Below are 17,454 nucleotides of genomic sequence, written 5' to 3'. Positions count from 1 at the left end.
AGCCATATACCAAGGAGAATTGGTGAAAGCAATCATACAGTGGCCTAGTATAGACCACATCTCCTCTATAGAACAACAAGAAGTCATTTGCAAACCCCAATTGTATTATATTTAGCTTGTCACACCTTGGGTGATAGTTGAAATCTAGATTATCTTTCAAAGTCTTCGGTAGTCCGCTGAGGTATTCCATGGCTATAACAAACAAGAATGGTGATAAGGGATCACCCTGTCTCACCCCTCTTTTTGCAGCAAAAGGGGCACTTGGTTGACCATTGATAACTACAGAGTATGAGACAGTTGATACACATATCATGATCCACCTGACAAATATTTTTGGAAAATTCAGAGCATTCATAATTTGTTCAAGAAAGAGCCATCCTATAGAGTCATAAGCTTTTTGCATGTCAATTTTGATCATGCATCTAGGTGACACTCTTTTTCTCCCATATCCTTTCACTAATTCATGGCTAAGTATAATATTGTCAGCTATGACTCTGCCAGGTATAAATACAGCATGACTCCCATCAATGAGCCTATCCATAACTCCTGTAATCTATTAGTGAGCATTTTGGATATGATTTTATAGATTGTGGATGTAACGACCCAGCCAGTCGTTTTGAATACTTTAGCTTTGTTTCCGCTATTTGATACTTTACTCGTGTGTATTTGAGATTTTGTTACTTATCGGGGTGGTTAGTTTAGTTTTGAAAATATTTTGGAGTGAATTGGGACACTTAATCCCAAGGTTGGAAGCTTAGGTTGAAAGATTTGGCCAAAGTTTGACTTTTATGTTGATGACTTTGGAATGAAGTTTTTATGGTTCCAATAGCTTTGTATGGTGACTTTGGACTTAGGCGTCTAGGATAGTTCGGTGGTTTTTGGCGAAAGTTGAAAAGTTAAAGGTTTGTAAGGTTGATAGGTTTGACCAAGAGTTGACTTTGATGATTTCGAGTTCGGATTTTGATTTCAGGAGTTGAAATAGGTCCATTGTGTCACTTAGGACTTGCATGCAAAATTTGAGGTCATTCAAAGTTGATTTGATTTGGTTCGGCAAGAGTTTTGGGAAGTTGAAAGTTTATTAGTTTATTAGGCTTGAATTGAGGTGTGATTCGCGATTTTGATATTGTTTGATGTGATTTGAGGCTTCGAGTAGGCTCGTATTTTATTTTAGGACTTGTTGGTATGTTTGGTTTAGGACCCAGGGACCTCGAGGAGGTTTCAGATTGTTGGCGGATCATTTTTAGACTTTGAGGAGCTGCTAAAGTTTTGGAGTTCTGGTGCATTTGCGCTTGTGAGGAATTAACCGCATGTGCAAGGCGGCAGAAGCGACCTGCTAATCGCAGAAGCGTGATAGGGCTTGGACTGCAGATTCTGATAGGGATCCGTAGATGTAGAGCCACAAATGCGGTCTTCTGATTGCATGACCAAAGGCTGGGTCTGGAAGAGGAAGTCTGCAGATGTGGACGGGTGTGAGAAGAAGTGCTTGCGTAGGTGCGGAAGTATACCACAGAAGCAGACTCGCAGATGCGAGGGATAATCCACATAAGCGGAAGGTTGGGCACCTATAAGGGAACCAGAGATGCGTCCACTATTCTGTAGAAGCGAGACCGCAAAAGCAGTTAAGTGACGACAGATCGATTTTGATGGACATATCTTATAATTGAGGGTTTGAGTGTTTTTCTCATTTTGGGAGTTTTGGAGCTTGGTTAAGGGCAATTGTTTGGAGACTTTTTGCTGCAATTGAAGAGGTAAGTGAAGCACAATCACTTTTGATGGTAGATATTTATTACCAATTAATTATTATATCTAGTTTATGTGAATTTAAGGTGAAATTTTTGAGGTGTGGGCCCATGGTTGACTTTTTGTGTTGACTTTGTAATTTTGATTAAAGATCTTAGCTTTATCATTTAGAATCAATTTCTATGGCTTTTATTGACTATATTAAGTTATTTTGGCTAGATTCGAGTTATCCAGAGGTTGATACACGCGGGAAGGGCTTGTTAAAAGAATAGTTTAGCTTGTTTGAGGTAAGTATATTGCTTAACCTTATGGGGAAAATACCCCTTAAGTGCTAACCCTAATTGTTGATTCCTATGGTGCGTTAAGTGACGTATACATGTTGTGACGAGTGTGTAAACAGGCACTATGTGTGGCTTTGACCAGAATAGATCGCAGGTTATTAATATACCTTAATGTGATAATGAACTTCATTTGAAACTTGTAAAAGCACTTAATGACTATTTTATCATGCCCATTTTATTGACATAGCCATAGACATGCTTTATCTATTGAACATCCCTCCGCTTCTATGATTATTTGCTACGTCCTCGTGCATGGTTGTTGAAAGTTGTGAACTTATACTTTGATGACATTTTGGTATTATTGTTGTGATATTGTGGCACTTGGAATTATTTTTTTTGTGGTTCCATGGAATTTTTGGACATGTTGAGTAGATTGATTGAGGGTATCAGCACGAGGTTTTGTCGTGCGAATTCTTTATCTATGGTTATGCGCATGGGGCGAAATAAGGGTGGCATTATCTCGGGCTGCACACGTGGCGTAATAAAGGTGGTTATATGTGCATGTGGCGAAATAAGGATGGAGTATCACTTTATGTGCATATGCGGCGTAATAAGGTGGCACTTTGTGATGTTATGTGATATTTCGGAGTGTCCTCATTGTTGTTATGATTGTGTTGAGACGGGATTGTTATTCTTATTTCCAAATTATTCTGAGAGTCTCTGTTTTGCACTTACATTAAATAAATGGATGTATTTGACATTTCATCACATGTCTTACATCTATTTGATGTTTTGCGAATAAAGATGGGATTTACTATACAGTTTTGTTGATATATGTTCTAAAGGAGTTGTGATTATTATCTTAGTTACATTCCATTATCCGTTGTTCTTCGATATATCCATTGCACGGGTTATTTGTCTAGTAAGTATGACATGACTTGAACCTCGTCACTACTCCACCGAGGTTAGTCTTGATACTTACTAGGTATATATTGTAGTGTACTCATGCTATACTTTTACACATCGTTTTATGTAGACCCAGGTACCTCGGACCAGACTGATCGGCAGTGAGGTATTGCACATACTGGAGACTTCAAAGTATCCTTGCATGATCCGACTGCAGGCCTCGGAGTCACCCTCTTGTTTTATTTATCTACGGTTAATGTATTTTAGACAATTATGTATTTTAAGATTGATCTCGTGTATTCAGTAAGAGCCTGGACTCCCGGAGACTTTAGCACAGTTCTTGAGAATGTTTGGTACCTTAGCTCAAGCGAGATTGATCCCAATTACACCAGCTACTTCTTAGGCTGGGGATGAGCTCAGATTCCCACCGCTCATGCTCCAGAGAAACGAGAGCATGTTGATCAAGCTCTGAGTGTTATGCCAGTACAACATGTGTTTGCGGTTCAACATGAGGTCAGGCCAGTGGCATCATAGGAGCGGCAACAGAAGCTTGAGATGTTCAAGAAGTATTTACCTTCCACTTTCAGCGGTGCAATTTCTGAGGATGCACAGGGTTTTCTGGATCAGTGCCACCATATTCTGCGCACTATAGGTATAGTTGAGGTAAGAGGGGTTGATATTACTACTTTCCAGCATACGGGGTCAGCATATAGATGGTGGCAGTCTTATGAGGAGAGTAGTCCAGTTGGCGCATCGCCACTTACTTGGACTCAGTTTTCTGATATATTTTTAAGGGAGTTTGTTCCACACACCCTCAAGGATGCATGACGCACAGAGTTGGAGTAGTTACACCAAGGGACTATGACTGTGACTGAGTACTCTATTAGGTTCAGTGAGTTGTCACGTCATGCACCTACTTTGGTTTCCACTATTAGAGAGGGAGTTCGTAGATTTATTGAGAGGATCAGTTATGGTCTCAGATTTGGGATGGAACGGGAGCTGGAGACTGATACTCCATTCCAGTAGGTTATGAAGAATGCTAGGAGGTTAGAGCGTATGCGTGGACACGAGAGGGAGGATAGGGAGGCCAAGATACCTCTAGAGGATTTGGCAGTTCCTACTCTGGGGGCAAGGTCCGTCATGGTAGAGGCTTTATCAGTCGATCAATTCAGTCTACACTTCAGGCCATTCGCAGTGCTCGAGCTATTCAGATACATTAGAGTACTCATATTGCACAGTCATCTTCCAGTGCACCTCCTTCACTGGGTGTTTATAATAGTTATTTTAGCTGATCGGGTCAAACTAACTTCCAACAGCCACGCCCGCCGAGGGGTTATTTCGAGTGTGGTGATACTAGGCACATTATGATGGATTGCCCTAGATTTATGAGGGGTGGACCTCCACAGGGTACACAAGCCATGGTTGTTTCTCCATTTGCTACTCCACCAACATGGCCATCCAGGGGTAGAGGACAAGCAGGTAGAGGTCATCCTAGAGGGGGAGGCCAGGCACATTGTTATGCCTTTTTGGGTAGGACTGAGGTTGTTGCATCATATGCTATCATCACAGGTATCATTCTGGTCTGTCATAAGGATGCATCAATTTTATTTGATCTGGGTTCAATGTATTCGTATGTGGCATCTTACTTTGCTTCATATTTGGATATATCTTGTGATTCTTTGAGTGCCCCTGTTTATATGTCTATGCCCATTAGGGATTCTATTATGGTAGACTGTATCTATCAATCGTGTTTGGTCACTATCAAGTGTTATGAAACCATAGTTGAACTCCTATTACTCAATATAGTGGACTTTGATATGATCTTGGGCAAGGATTGATTGTCACCCTATCATGCTATTTTGGATTGTCATGTCAAGACCGTGACACTGGACATGACAGGGCTACCAAGATTGGATTGGAGAGGTACGTTATATTATGTTCCTAGTAGGGTGGTGTTCTTTCTTGAAGTCATAACGGATGGTTGAGAATGGGTGCTTAGCATATTTAGCCTTTGTGAGGGATGTCAGTGTTGATGCTCCTATCGTTGAATTAGTTTAGTATTGAGATATTTTCCATATGTATTTCCAATAGACTTACCATGCATGCCACCCGATAAGTATATCAATTTTGGTAATAACCTAGTACCGGGAACTCGGTCCATTTCTGTTTTACCATATCGCATGGCACCTATAGATTTGAAGGATTTGAAGGAACGGTTGCATGAGCTACTTTATAAGTCACCTAGGGGTGCGCCGGTTTTATTTGTGAAGAAGAAGGATGGTACTATGAGGATATGTATTGACTATAGACAGCTAAAGAAGGTTACTATTCAGAACAAGTACCCACAACTGCGCATAGATGACTTGTTTGATCAACTTCAGGGTACTAGAGTGTTCTCAAAGATTGATTTGAGGTTGGGGTATCATCAGTTGAAGATTCAGGATTTAGATATTTTGAAAACAACTTTCAGGACCCGCTATGGTCACTATAAGTTTCTGGTGATGTCTTTTGCGCTAACCAATGCCCCAACCGCTTTCATGCACTTGATGAACAACGTGTTCCAGCCATATCTTGATTCTTTCTTCATAGTATTCAATGATGATATATTAGTGTATTCATGCAGCCAGGAGGATCATGAGCAGCACACGAGGATCGTCCTTCGGATTTTCAGGGAGATAAAGCTATATGCTAAATTCTCCAAGTATGATTTTTGGCTTGATTCGGTGGCATTTTTTGGCCATGTGGTTTCTAGTGATGGGATTAAGGTGGATCAAAAGAAGGTGGAGGCAATATAGACTTGTCTCATACCGTCTTCTACTAATGAGATCCGGAGTTTTCTAGGCTTGGCAGGGTATTATCGCTATTTTGCGGAGAGTTTCCATCCATCTCAGCCCCTTTGACTTAGATTGACCCAGAAGGGTGCCCATTCAGGTGGTCTAATGAGTGTGAGGAGAGCTTTCAGAAGCTCAAGATTGCTTTGACTATAACTCCAGTTCTAGTTTTACCTTCAGGATCGGGTTCTTATCCTGTTTGTTGCGATGCTTCTCGGATTGGCATTGGATATGTGTTGATGCATCAGGTTAGAGTTATTGCTTATGCTTTGCGTCAGTTGAAGCCCCACTAGAAAAACTACCATGTTCATGATTTGGAGTTGGCAACTATTGTTCACGCGTTAAAGATTTTGAGGCATTATCTTTACAATGTGTCATGTGAGGTATTCACGAATTATAGGAGCCTCCGACACTTATTCAAGAAAAAGGATTTGAACTTGAGACAACAGAGGTGGTTAGATCTACTAAAGGATTATGATATTACCATTCTTTATCACCCGAGAAAGGTCAATGTGGTGACTGGTGCCTTGAGTAGGAAGGTCGAGAGTATAGGGAGCCTTTCTTATATTCCAATTGGAGAGAAACTATTAGCATTGGATGTTCAGGCTTTGGCCAATCGGTTCATGAGGTTGGACATATCGAAGATCACCAGAGTTCTTGCTTGTGTTGTATCATGGTCTTCTTTGTTTAAGCGCATTAAGGCATGCCAGTATGATGATCCCTATTTGTTTGTCTTGAAGGACACAGTGCAACACGGTAATACTAAGGAGGTTACTATTGAGGATGATGGGGTATTGAGGATGCAGGGTCGGATCTGTGTTCCAAATATAGATGGGTTGCGTGAGTTGATTCTTGAGGAGGCCTATATTTCATGGTATTCCATTCATCCGGAAGCTGCGAAGATGTATCGGGATTTGAGGTAGAACTACTTGTGGTGGAGGATGAAGAAGGATATTGTTGAGTACGTTGCTTGGTGTTTGAACTATCAGCAAGCGCAATACGACCATCAGAGACCCAGTGGTTTGCTTCAGAGACTTGATATTCCACAATGGAAGTGGTAGCGTATCACCATGAATTTTCTACTTTAACTTCCATGGACCTTGAATCAATTTGATGCAGTATGGGTTATTATGGATAGATTGACCAAGTATGCACACTTCATTCCAGTCGTGACAACCTACTCTTTAGAGCAGCTGGCTCGGATTTACATTCGTGAGATTGTTTGCCTTCATAGTGTGTCCGTGTCTATTATCTCGGATCGGGGCAGTCAGTTCACATCACAGTTTTTGGAGAGCAGTGCAGCGAGAGTTGGGCACACAAGTCAAGCGGAGTACAACATTTCATTCCCGGACGGATAGGCAGTCCGAGTTCACTATTCAGATATTGAAAGAAATGTTATATACTTGTGTCATTGATTTGGAGGTTCATGGGATCAGTTTTTTTCGTTAGCAGAGTTTGCCTACAACAACAGCTATCAGTCAAGTATTCATATGGATCTTTAAGAGGCCTTATATGGGAGAAGATGTCATTCTCCAGTTGTTGGTTTGAGCCTGGGGAGGCTAGGTTGTTGGGAACTGATTTTGTCTGTGATGCCTTGGAGAAGGTAAAGGTAATTCGGGAGAAGCTTCGTACAACACAGTCCAAGCAGAAGAGTTATGCTAATAGGAAGGCTTGTGATATTACATACATGGTGGGTGAGAAGGTTCTACTTAGATTTTCACCCATGAAGGGTGATGAGATTCGGGAAGAAGGGAAAGATGAGCCCCAGGTATATTGGTTCTTTTGAGGTTCTTGAGAGGGTTGGAGCCTTGCTACCTAGTCTATCGGGTGTTCACCCAGTATTTTATGCTTTTATGCTTCTAAAGTATTATGGTGATCCGTCACATATTTTGGACTTCATCAACGTACAACTATATGGGGATTTGACCTATCTTGTGGAGCCGCTGGCCATTTTAGACCGTCAGGTTCGAAAGTTGAAGTCGAAGAACATAGCTTCTACGAAGGTGAATTAGAGGGGTCATCCATTGAAGGAGGCTACATGGGAGACCGAGCGGGAGATACGAAGCATATATCCACACCTATTTGCGACTCCAGATATGATTCTAGACTAGTTCAAGGATGAACATTTGTTTAAGAAGGGGAGAATGTAACGACCAGATCATTTGTTTTGAGTACTTTAGCCCAGTTTCCCTTATGTTATACCTTACTTATGTGTATTTGAGGTTTCGTGACTTGCCGGGGTAGTTGGTTTTGTTTCAAAAAAGTTTTGGAGTGAATTGGGATACTTAGTCTGAAGGTTGGAAGTTTAGGTTGAAAGGGTTAATCGGACTTTGACTTTTGTATAGACGACTCCGGAGTGGAGTTTCGACAGTTTAAATTGCTTCGTATGGTAATTTTGAACTTAGGCTTATGCCCGGATTTTCATTTTGAGGTCCATAGGTTGGTTTGGTGACTTTTTATGAAAGTTGTAAAGTTGAAGGATTGGAAGGTTGATAGGTTTGATCGAGAGTTGACTTTGATAATAACGGGTTTGGATTTTGGTTCAGAAAGTTGGAATAGGTCCATTGTGTCATTTTGTACTTGCATGAAAAATTTGAGGTCATTCGGAGTTGATTTGATGTAGTTCGGCATGAGTTTTGGGAAGTTGAAAGTTCAATAGTTCATTAGGCTTGAATTGAGGTGTGATTTGCAATTTTGATGTTGTTTGATGTGATTTGAGGCTTCGAGTATGTTCATATTTAGTGTTTTAGGAGTTGTTGGTATGTTTGGTGGGGGGCCCGGGGACCTCGGAGGTGTTTTGGGTTGTTGGCGGGTCATTTTTAAACGTTGAGCAGCTACTGAAGTTTTGGAGTTCTTATGCATTTGCACCTACGAGGAATGGGCCACAGGTGTGAGACCGCAGAAGCGGCATGTTGATCGTAGAAGCAGAATAAGGCTGGTCAAGGATGGGACCACAAATGTAGTCAGAGAGCCGCATGTTCGGCCATTCGATTGCAGGAGCGAAGGGTGAATATGGAAAAGGAAGTCTGTAGATGCAAATGGGTGTGCGCAGAAGCTATTGTGTAGGTGCAGCAGTATTCCACAAAAGCGGACTCGCAGATGCAAGGGATGATACGCAGAAGCGGAAGGTTGGGCTCTTGGATAGAACCGCAGATGCAGACACTATTCCACAAAAGCAGTTAAGTGACCGCCGATGCAATTTTGCAGGACAAAACTTATAATCAAAGGTTTGAGTATTTTCCTTGTTTTGGGGGTTTTGGAGCTCGGCTAAGGGCGAATTTTGGGAGACGTTTTGCTGCAATTAAAAAGGTAAGTGAAGTTTAATCATTTTTGATGATAGATATGGATTACACATTGATTATTATATCTAGATTATGTGAATTTAAGGTGAAATTTAGAGATTTTAGACTATCTTGTTGGAGAGTGAGATTTGATGATTTGATGGTCGATTTGTGGTTGGAATTGGATATATTGGTATGGTTGGAATCGTATTTGGATAAGTGCAAAATTTGTTAGTTTGGCCAAATTCCAGAGTGCTAGCCCGAGGTTAATTTTTTGGGTTGACTTTGTAATTTTGATTAAAGATCTTAGCTTTATCATTTGGAATCGATCATATGGCTTTTATTGACTATATTAAGTTATTTTTGCTAGATTCGAGCCGTCCGGAGGTTGATACATGCGGGAAGGGCTTGTTAGAGGAGTGATTTAGCTTGTTTGAGGTAAGTATGATGTCTAACCTTGTGGGAAAAAATACCCCTTAAGTGCTAACCCTAATTGTTGATTCCTATGATGTGTTAAGTGACGTATACATATTGTGACAAGCATGTATATGGGCACTATGTGTGTCTTTGACCGGAATAGGTCGTAGGCTATTAATATGCCTTAATGTGATAATGAACTTTATTTGAAACTTGTAAAATCACTTCATGGCTATTTTATCATGCTCATTTCATTAACATAGCCATAGATATGCTTTATCTATTGAACATCCCTCCGCTTCTATGATTATTTGTTATATCCTCGTGCACGGTTTGTGTTAAGTTGTGAACTTATACTTTGATGACATTTTGGTGTTATTGTTGTGATATTGTGGTACTTGGCATTATTATTTTGTGGTACGGTGGCACTTTTTGACATGTTGAGCAGATGGATTGGGGGTGTCAGCATGAGGTTTTCCCGTGCGAATTCTTTGTCTATAGTTGTGCGCGTGGGGGGAAATATGGGTGGCATTATCTCGAGCTGCATATGTGGCATAATAAGGGTGGTTATATGCGTATGTGCCAAAATAAGGGTGGAGTATCACTTTATGTACACATGCGGCGTAGTAAGAGTGGCATCTTGATGATGTTATATGATATTTCGGGATGTCCCCATTGTTGTTATGATTGTGTTGAGACGGGGTTGTTATTATTATTTTCAAATTGTTCTAAGAGTCTTTGTTTTGCACTTACATGAAATAAAGGATTGTATCTGACATTTCATCACATGCATTACTGATGTTTAGTGATCAAAGATGGGATTTACTACGTAGTGTTGTTGATATATGTTCTAAAGGAGTTGTGGTTATTGTCTTAGTTACATTCCATTATCAGTTTTTCTTCGATATATTCATTGCACGTGCTATTTGTCTAGTGAGTATCTCACGGCTTGAACCTCGTCACTACTCCACCGAGGTTATTCTTAATACGTATTGGATACTGATTGTGGTATACTCACACTATACTTCTGCACATTTTTTTGCAGACTAGGTATCTCGAACCGGACTGATCTGTAATGAGGCATTGCACATACCGGAGACTTCAAGATATTCCTGAATGATCCGACCGCAAGCCTCGAAGTCACCCTCTTATCTTATTTCTATGGTTTATGTATTTCAGACAGTTTTGTATTTTGAGATTGATCTCGTATATTCAGTTAGAGCTTGTGTCTCAGTACCACCTAGTTCTTAGATATTATATTGAGCATTTGTCTTCTTATCATGTATTACTCTTATTTCTGCTTTTATGTTAAACTTTATTTTCGATATTTCATGCTTTAAATATTTTAAATGATGTTGAGTGACTGACTTACCTAGTTTAGAGACTAGGTGCCATTACGACTCCTTCAGGAGGAATTTTGGGTTGTGACAGTGGAGCATCGATAGATAGGTCTATACTACTTTGCTGAGGAAGGTTTTTTTACTTTGGGTACTAGAGTGATAGATGTGCAGTTTATTGGTTGGTATAGCTTCATGGTGTCAAAGAGGTTCAGGATAGCTTCAGTTACCTCATGTCCAATTGTGATCTATGCCTTTTTGAAGAACATTGAGTTAAAGCCATCTATACCTGGAGCTTTGTGATCATCAATCTCCTGTAGAGCCTGCCAAACTTCAGCCCTAGTGAATGGAGATAAGTTGCAACTATTGTGTTCTAGATAGTACAACCCCCCCCCCCCCCCTTATTACATCTAATTGGATAGCAGGTAATGTGGAGTTTGCAGCTCCAAGTAGGTTCTTACAGAAACCTAGGATCTTCTCTTTTATCCCGTTTTCCGACTGGATAATGTTACATGTTGCTATAACAAGTGATTTTATCTGGTTCTGAGCTCTCCTATTCTTGATGCTGGTAAAGAAATAAGCTGAGTTTGAGTCCCCTAATTTGAGGCACTATACTCTAGACTTTTATTTGTATATGCTCTCCTCTATTAGGTCCCATTTTTCAGTTGAGATCTTAGCTCTTTCTCTACTTCAAAATTATGGGGATCCTGATCATATGTTGTTGTAGTATGTGGTGGTCATTTCTGATGCTTCTAATTTTATCGACTATCCCAGTGAAATCCTTTGTGTTTAAAGATTTCATTGCTTGCTTGATGGTTTTCAACTTGATCCAGACGCATTTCACATGTAGTGCATTGTTAGTGGTCTTCCAGTTCTCTTCTACTATCTTCCTAAAGTTAGGATGATCATCCAGACAATTCAAAAATCTGAAAGGTCTTGGTGCTCTCTTATATTTCCTCCCAAGCTCAATACTCAATGGAGAATAGTCAGAAAAGTATGGATCTAATACATTAATAGGTGTAGGAGGCGTATAGTTCATCTACTCTCCATAACTAAGGCTTTGTCATTTTTACTGAAGACATGGTTGTTAGTCGACGTGAAAGGTCTACCTACTGCCTGCAATTCAACCATACCAACATCTTCCACAAAATCTCTAAAGTCTTTGATTTCATGGTCTTGGACTGTCTTTACCCTCAAGAATAGCATTGAAATATACCATTACCATCCAAGGCTCTTGTTATCTAGTCTCTATTTCTCTGAGCTTACTCCATAATTCCTTCATATCATGTACTGTGTGCAAACCATAGATAATTGTGATATGAAAGTCTAAGGCAGAGTTAATAAAGCTAATTGCAGCCTAGATGTACTGAGTATGGATACTTAGCTTTGTGACCACAACAATCTTGGGGTCCCATAGTAGCTATGCTTCCTTTATTATTTGGGGAGGTATTTTAGAGTTATTCCCATGTAGGTGCAATTTTGTTAATCACCTGGCCCTCTTTACATTCTCTCATCTCCTTTTTCTTATACACATTGTTCATTCCCCTAACATTCCAATATATGACTTTCATCTTAGCAATGAGGGGGATTGGTTTTGGTCATTCACATCATCTTGGTTACTTTGTCCTCTTTCACTATGCTTGGCTTGTTGGTTTATCAGGTTCTGGCTTACTCCTCTTGGGTGACTTTGAGATGGTAGATCATTATCCATCCATATCAGTGAGCTGAATCCATTATTTGTGTCAACCATTCCTTCTTTGGTGCCCCCACTTTTAGCTAGCTTGGTGGCTAATATTTCTCTCAACACTGTCTATCCTTTTCTTTATGCTCCAGTTGGAATAGCCTGAGTTTTGTCATCATTTTCTTTTCCAATAGTTCCTTGGGCATTACCACTTATCCTTTGTTCTTGAGTCCCATGTTTATCAGCTATCTTCAGAACATAGTTGTTCCTTCTCCACTCTTGCACAGGCTTTGGGTGCTTCCCTTTCGAAGGTTGCATAGGTTGCTTCTGCTTATTCACAGCCTTGCAGTTATGTCCTATTTGCAAGCATGTAGCACACTATTCAGGCTCCCAGCCATACACCACTTCCTACTCAAACACACCACCATTTGGGTCTTGCACTGTGTTGTGTTTAGATAGTGGTCTTGTGACATCCATTTCAATGAGTAATCTAGCATATGATATGCGTGAAATATTTGTAGTACAATCATCAACATATAAGGGAGTACCTAGTCTAGTACTGATTTTGCTCAATGACTTCCCTCCCCAACAGTTTAGAGGCAGGTTTAGGAATTTGACCCATATTTGAATAGATTTAAGGATTTCATTTTGGAAATTGAAATTCGCTGACCACTCCTTCATTATCACGGTCATGTTGTTAATTGTATTTGCCACTAAATATAGTACCCCATTCCACTCATCCATGCTCTTGAATCAAATGATGAAGTAGTCATTGTTGTGATAGTATATCTGGGGCTTTCCTGCAAGCTTCCAATGCGTTGTAAAAAACTTCTCCGCTACTCCGAGTGATGGGGAATCTCCAATGACATATAAGATAATATCCAATTTCCACTTCAAGTTTTCCAATTATGTGTCCTCCTGATCAAGTTTAACAATTGGTTTCCCTTCCTGTATGATAGGAGCTACATACCTTAGGCTCATACCTTTTGATGCCAATTTGTTCCATGTCACAACATTGGACAAGGGTTGTGTACTGTCATTCCTGCTAGGTAGGTCAAATTTTCTTTCTACCCTGTGGGCCTCGGCGTTCTCATTTCCATTAACCTTGTTGCTTCTAGGCTCCATTGGTGTAGTAGCGTTTTCCTGAATTTCAAAAGTTTTAACACCAGATGTAGCCACTGCATTATAAGAAGTACCACCGCCATTATCAAACTTGCTGCATGTGCTTGGATTAGCAGAACTAGCTATTGATTTCCCTTTCCCAGTACTTGGCGTGTCCGCAAGTCCCTATTTACCCAATTGACTCGCCTTGTCCACCGGTGTTTTCTTCTCTATAGCTCCATGGGAAATTTCCACAATTGGTGATTTTCCATTTCAAAATCTCGCCTTCAATTCCTCGAGTACCTTGAGATCTGTTAGCTGAACTTTGTTCGCCTGCTTCCGCAGCCATCATCGCCCTCCCATTTCGATTACCAGCGTACGTTAGAAAAATTACCTAAACGAGCGCCGAGAGAGAAAAGAGAGTTAGGGTTAACTTTTAATATTCTTTTCTCTCTTTTATGCCCAATCTAAAGATCTCTCAAAAGAAGAACAGCCGAAAAAAGATCCTATTATAAATTGTTAAACGAAAATAGTATATTAGAGATAGTTGAAGGATAGAGGAATATAAAAGATGAACAAGAAGAGGGAACATAACGTAGAAGTTGAATATGTGATAAACCTAATTAATATTTTTTAAAATATATGATGAGTTTACAACTATTATAAAACAAATAAATCATATTTGGAACATAATCGATTATATTTAGAAAGTCATTCATGATATTTTTTATTACTTTTATAAAGTATAAAAAATGAGAAAATAAGAAAAGACAAAAAAAAATAGTGAATCACAAGATGACACAATAATGCATAAGTGTAATCTATAGTACATTTTGTTTCCACTAGACACTAGTTAAAATTATTCACACACGTAACTATACAAAACTGCAATAAGTCCACAAGTATAACGAATCCACCAATCAGTAAAATTATTGTTTGAATTACAAGATCTAAAACAAGTATTAAGTTGTAATATCACTCTCTTCTTGAGTTCAAAGAACATATGGTCAACATCTAGTGTAGCTATAACTTATTTCTTTGAGAACCAAGACAAATTGATTGAATTATTTTAGCATCATAAATATCATAATCAATAATGATTGTCATAATATGAAAAAATTATATTTAAATATCATATAATCAAACACATGCATACACATTAATGGATCCAATTCGTATCAAATTGAGTAAAGTCACATATGTACCCATATACATTTTAACAAACACAATAATGCAGAAGAATAATAAGATATAAGTAAACGATTAAACTAATCAGTGGCTGCCATGATAAGAATAGTGATAATGAAACTAAGCCTAAGCAACACCATACTAGGAATAACATTTTATGATTTATGACCTTTTTTGGTAAAATCGTTGTCCAAAATTAACAAATATCAACTCATAGAGAGATAAAAAAAGGTATACAAATAAATAGATTTGATCATTAAAAATATTTCTTTACTTGCTTAGTGTTATTACTAAAGTTAGGAAATAACAAGAACTAATCCAATGCAACAACAATACACGAGTAAGAAAGCACTCTGAAACCATAAAAACGTTAAGTTAAACTATTTGGAAACCTAGAGAGTAAGACTCAGAATCTGTAGCCTACCATGCTCCTCCACTTTTACTGTCGACCTAAACATGAATGCTAAAGAAAATGGCAGTCCAAAGGCCACGAAACTCTACATAGAGATCTCATAAATGGGCGAGGATCGAGTCATGTAAATTAGCCAAGCTCTCAAACAGAGGATAATTCAGAATTTAAAGTTTATGAGTTCCTACAATAATTTTAAGTTATAATAAAAATAATAATTTGATTCACAGTTAAATATTTATAGATATTTAGTATTTTTTAATAGATGTACAAGGTCTGTGCAAAAGCTATTGGGTTTTCGTAAACCCGTATTCGCCACCCTAGATCCGCCACTACTCTCAAACTAAGTTAAACAAGGCTAAGAAAAGGGAATGCTTTGCTCAAACTGTACATTATCTTCACCATTTTCTCCAGCACATTACATTCACATATTCCATTTATGGTCTCACATAACATATTTTGTATGTGCAGTTGTATAGGATAAATTGGTTCATATTAAATACCCAAATAATAGAATGACATGTGGAACCAGAGACAAACAGAAAATGAAGCAAATGGAAATCAAGAGCGAGGACAAGAGTTTCGGTTGGCATCACGTAGGTCCCGAAAGGAACATTATCAGTGAGGGAAAACAAATATTTACCACCAGATGACATTCAATGGAGAATATTCCTCAGTATTAAATACGCATATGTTATAGAGAATTTTGGCATTCATGGCATGCAGTTACATTTTCATAAATGGCCCCCATTATTGCCATTTAAGAGGGGCTTGATCCTAGGACCTTGTTACCTAGGGTATAGCTATAAATAGTGACTTCAACAACCATTGTACACGAAAATTCTAACAAACTTATGCTACACATTATTCTAAGCTCAATAATACTTTATTCTTTCTCTATCAAAATTCTTATTGTTGCCTTCGGAAGCCTAACTCCCAAAACCATGCTATTTGCTGTCTTATCTTGATTTTAAAGCTAAGTCTTGTATTCTATTTAATTTATTTATTATTTTGGGATCAAATCAATTCGCTTGTCTATAAACCACGTTATAAATTTCAATTGTACTGTTTATGGGTAAAACAGTTTGGTGCCCAACGTGGGGCTTAGACAGTTGCGTAATTGAATTGATTTTGTGTCTATTACTAATCTGTTTAATTCATTGTTTCTTAGCAAAAATCATAAAAGATGGCAGATAACGATGTTAACATCGCACATAACATTGAGGCATAAGAAAATCCACCTCGACACAAGGATTCAATCAGGCGACACTCGTAACGAGGAGGACGTAGCTACGCCGGTTCATGGTGGGTGGTATTCCCGACATGTACGAGAAGTAACTCCTGATGACACTAAAGGCGAGCAAGTTGCGGAAATGATGAGGATCCTGAGGGAACAACAAAAGGTTATCATGGGCCATCTCTCACGGCAAGACCAGGTCATGATAGAATTGAGGCAAGCGTTGTCAGAGGCTTCTAACAACGCAAATAGAAGAGGTCCAGCTCCTCTTGGTATCCCCACAAATCAAACAACATAAATGGTATATAACAATACCCCTGGGAATAAGGTCGGCTTCAACAGGGCCGGGGGGATTGGCAACGGATCAGGTAACAACAATGGTAACGATCCTTTAATAACTGAGCTCATACGGTTTATGAGGGAAATAAATGCCCAAATGGACCAAATCCCGGGTGCACCGCCAGTAGTTAAGGGACCGGACTCAAAGAGATACACCCAGTTGCCGTTCAAACTGAGCGAGGCACCAGAATTAATCTCGAAGCAATTCAAAATGCCAGACGTAACAAAATATGATGGGACTTCAGATCATCAGGAGCACATCACCACCTACACAACGGCGGTGAAAGGAAACGACTTAGCTTCGCACGAGATTGAATCAGTCATGTTAAAGAAGTTTGGGGAAACCTTCACGAAGGGGGCCCTGATATTGTATTCACTTTTACCCGATCACTCAATGGATTATTTTGAGATGCTCACAAATTCTTTCATCAAGGCCCATGCCGGGACCAGGAAGGTACAAACCTGAAAGGCCGACATATTCAGAATTGCGGAAGGAGAGTCCGAATTGATATGGGAGTTCGTGACCCAATTTCAGAAGGAAAGGATGATACTACCGGTCATGCCAGATGAATGGGCGGTTGAGTCATTCACTAAAGGGTTGAACACAATAAGCTTTGACGCTTCCTGAAAGCTGAAAGAAAGCATGATCGAGTTCCAGGCAACTACATGGGCAGATGTCCACAACCGCTATGAATCTAAGATAAGA

Source organism: Nicotiana tabacum, chromosome 13 (genome assembly GCF_000715075.1).
Source record: "Nicotiana tabacum cultivar K326 chromosome 13, ASM71507v2, whole genome shotgun sequence".
NCBI classification, from domain to species: domain Eukaryota; kingdom Viridiplantae; phylum Streptophyta; class Magnoliopsida; order Solanales; family Solanaceae; genus Nicotiana; species Nicotiana tabacum.
Note: the sequence above shows the minus strand (reverse complement) of the source record.